This window comes from Rattus norvegicus, chromosome 3 (genome assembly GCF_021556685.1).
Source record: "Rattus norvegicus strain SHRSP/BbbUtx chromosome 3, alternate assembly SHRSP_T2T, whole genome shotgun sequence".
Classification (NCBI taxonomy): domain Eukaryota; kingdom Metazoa; phylum Chordata; class Mammalia; order Rodentia; family Muridae; genus Rattus; species Rattus norvegicus.
Window position 1 is genome coordinate 36,965,778 of NC_141536.1, and position 4,037 is coordinate 36,969,814.

Consider the following 4,037-nt stretch of genomic DNA (forward strand, 5'->3'; position numbering starts at 1 on the left):
GAGTTCTACTCCTAAGGCTCTGGGAACATCATGGAAGAAAGGACAGAAAGACGGAAAGAGCCCGAGACTCAGGACATGTGCTGTGTGGTAATGTGTCTAGGAGACATGACCGAGAAAACGCATCCATGAAATTTCAACTATAGGCTGGCTTGAATAAGATCAGCATAATGATAATACTTGACATACTAATGTGAGCAGGGGAAAATTCCACATTGTCCCACCACTAGAGAATAGCCATGTATGGCCGATGGTTGCTGAGAGAGGGAGAATCAGTTTCTTCTAGGTGCGAACTCCCACATTCTGTCCAATCACAAGTGGATGCTTGTAGTATGAACAAGCTAAATGGATTTAGTAGGTTATGTATACACAAGCATATACTTACACACATACATGTGTATATACATGAAGCAGCAATAATTAAAGAGATCGTAACTTTGGAGGTGATATATAGGAAGGGGAAAAGCAGAGGCAGAAGTATTATAGATGTAGTGCCTATTATATAATTCTCAAAAATAGCATTAAATTAAAAACAGTAAAAAGGAAGTGCATTTCTTTGACTGGGCCTTGGTTACAAAGAATATTCATGGGGGCTGGAGAGATGGCTCAGTGGTTAAGAGCACAGATTGCTCTTCCAGAGGTCCTGAGTTCAATTCCCAGCAACCACATGGTGGCTCACAACCATCTGTAATGGGATCTGATGCCCTCTTCTGGTGTGCCTGAAGAGAGCCACAGTGTACTCACATAAAAAAAATATTAAGAAAAAAAAACTCCAAAGAATATCCTTAAAATAATTAAATTATCTGTTTTTATGGCAAAATATAAAAAGTTTAGCACTTAACTGCCTCTAGATTTTCATGTGTGTGGTTTTTATCTTCCAACTAAATTATAAATTAGTTAAATATAGGAATCATGACTTATGCATACTTTTCAGAGTGGCAAATACCATTTTGGACAGGTACCTTTAACATGTAAAAACGTTTTGACTAATTTTAGCGTATATCTTTCCCACAAGCATAATTTGTTCCTCAACTTTACATTGAGCCTTTTAAGTTTCTACTCACTTAGTCTTAATGACTAACTCAGGTTACTCATAAGAGTAATGGCCCATTCATTTATTTAATCTGTCTCGATAATTGGTGTAGTTCATTGAACTCAATAGTTCAAATGCTGCACTTGATCGGGCAAGCAAATGCAGCTGCAGTGAGTGTGACAGCCATTCAGAGGCGGTTAGTGTCCTGCAGTGATGCAGGGTAAATGGCTTTGTACAAAGCCTGCTGGTGTCCAGGGGATCTAGAAGTTGTGAGGACGGCCCCATCCTCTATGTGCAGTTGTGTGCAGTTCAATCAAAGTTGTTCATCTCTTTCTCTTACTGAGGTTTATTTATTTGGTGTTGATTGAATAACAGCTTAAATATTTATGACTCTGAAAAAGGTTTATTAGGATACAGCAATTATATATGATGTTAGGTTTTTTATGTATATATGATTTTGTACATGTACCTAAGATTCTGATGATATCGAACAATGGGCAAAAAAAAGAATCTACTTTCAATAAAAAGGGAAAAATAAAACTCTATATGCATATCCTTTCAATGTAACACTGAAACCATGCAAGCCTGTTAATATTTTTAAGTGGCTGAATAAAATCTTGATAATTACTTTTGAACTGCTTATGCACATCTCCTATCATTTGTTTATTAATTTGCCCAACAGATATTTTTAATACATATGCAATAAATTGTAACTCTGGCTATTGTTCCTTGTTATAGAGTTTTTATTTCCCTTGTTCTAAGGAAAACAAAATGAATAAGAATAATGGAATTTGATAATAGTGAAATAAAATATGGTTAATATCCCTAATTTAACTAAGACATAAGAAAATGTTAACCCAAGAAACTGAAGTTGGACACGAAGTCTTTTTAATCATTTCTTTCGGGGCCAAGACAGAGCCTGTGAGATCTGCTAACTATAGAATGTAACAGATCTACCAGAGCCAGTGAACAGCCAAAATACTATCCATGTTGAGAGCCTGGGGAGACCAAGATTTCAAGATCAACGCTGGTTGTGGTAAAGTGCACTTTTCCTGCCTTCATGAAGCTGGAGAAAAGCTTGGTGGTGGGCTGGTTTGCTTTTCTCCTCAGGTGGTGAGAAAAGGATGGGGGCACCTTTGCTGCAGGGATGATAACTAGCATCGTGCTGCTCAGACAGCACACAGGACTGTCTGCCTCTGTGGTCAGAGAAAAATTACAGCACACACACAAGTAGGTACTGGTAAGTAGAAAGACACAGGCATGAGGAACAATGGGGTAAGTGTCCTATGACACAGTGATGCTGTGTGACATAGCCAATACCTTAGATAAAATGGCTAAACAATAATCTGAACACTTAAAATCTCATACACAGATTGCCAAGCCATTTTCCAATGTGAGGAAATTTTGTTGAGTTCTGTTTGGCTCCTTAAAAAGGTTGTGTACAAAGGGCGGTCTGTGTCCCAGGAGCAGGTAAGAAACAGACTTCAGACAGAGGCTTCCAGACCTAGAACTCACTAGACTGAGTTCATATAAGATGAGAGAACTGGTGTCTCAGAGATTTCATAATTAGGTAAGGTCAGAGGCAGGAGTAGAACCAGCAACTCATCCCTAATTCCATTCACCAAATGTAGCTTCTGCCATGACTTAGGGTGTGAAACTTTGCTGCTCTTCAGTTCTTTTGGGCTCCTGACTTCCAGATATTAGAAGTTGTTTTTGTCATCAACCACTAAAGAAAACTTTCAATTGTTATCTTGATATGGTAATTAACAGGTTCTATTGTACTTGAAGATTAGAATTTTTGAGAATGATATGAAAGTCAGTATCTAAAGTGCCCCCCCACCGTGTTCCAAAAGATAAGGAATGCGAATGCTTCACAAATCTGCCTCTCATCCTTGAGCAAGCAACATGCTAATCTTTTTTGTATCATTTCAACTTCAATATATGTACCACTGAAGGAAACACTATACTGTGATTTCTGAAAGGAATTGATTGCTCAGGAGTGCTGAATTGCTGGATAGTAAGGTCAGTTAAGCTCCAGTGAATCTCTTTAAGCTGGAGAGCAAAATATTAACAGCCAAAATCATACATGGGGATAGAGCACAAATCATTCTATTAAAAAAGCAAGGCTTTCTTCTCTCCATGTACTAACATCTCCATTCATCCTTCTATCTGTAAATTGACTTGGTTCTGAGAGTCCGTCTGCTAAATCTAAGATCTGATCTGTGATAAACAACACCACAAAGAAAAATTATCAAAACATACTTTCTAGGTTTCTGCATCCTTCAGTTTTCCCCAATAGATAATTTTAATTTCTAATACTTTATGGACATGCATACTTAAAATACTGTAATTGAGTGACAATAGAAATTAAATGGCTATAACATTATAGACATAGTCAAGAATTGTGACTATTTACTTACAAAATAGAATATAAACATTTATCTTAGAACAGAAAACTGAAAAAAAGAAGAACATTCGAGCACTAGCATAAGGAAGTAGGTTAAACTTATACTTGTAGGGTTTTATTCAGAATACAAAAAATTAAAGATAATGAAAGAGAAGAGATAGTTCATTAATTTGGGTAATTGTGGTTTGTGAGAACTTGGCTTGACAAACAGTGCAAGTAAAATACAAAATGGAAAGAAAGTGTAACAGTAGCCACTATAAAGCAGGACAAAATTCACATTAAGAATTGTCAACAGGGGGTTGGGGATTTAGCTCAGTGGTAGAGCGCCTGCCTAGCAAGCGCAAGGCCCTGGGTTCGGTCCTCAGCTCTGGAAAAAAAAACAAAACAAAGAATTGTCAACAATCGAGATGGACATAATATAAAACAGGCTATAAGTATTCAAGAGTTTATTCTAGGGAGACAATTACAAGATATAATGGTCAGTAACCTCCCTGGGGAGAGAGTCAGCACTTCAACAGGACTTTATGGTAGCTCACGGTGACCTGCCACGTGTAGCTGGTGGAAAGAGAAGTGTGGTGGTTGGTTTTAATGTTAATTTGT

General features: G+C 37.4%; 1 non-coding gene across 1 annotated transcript; it reads right to left on the bottom strand.

Moving 5' to 3' along the window:
* Nucleotides 1–2,885: 2,885 nt before the first annotated feature.
* Nucleotides 2,886–2,990, bottom strand: LOC120101962 (U6 spliceosomal RNA). Its single transcript, XR_015685039.1, has one exon. It is a non-coding gene; the product is annotated as a U6 spliceosomal RNA (small nuclear RNA).
* Between the last annotated feature and the right edge of the window lie 1,047 nt (nucleotides 2,991–4,037).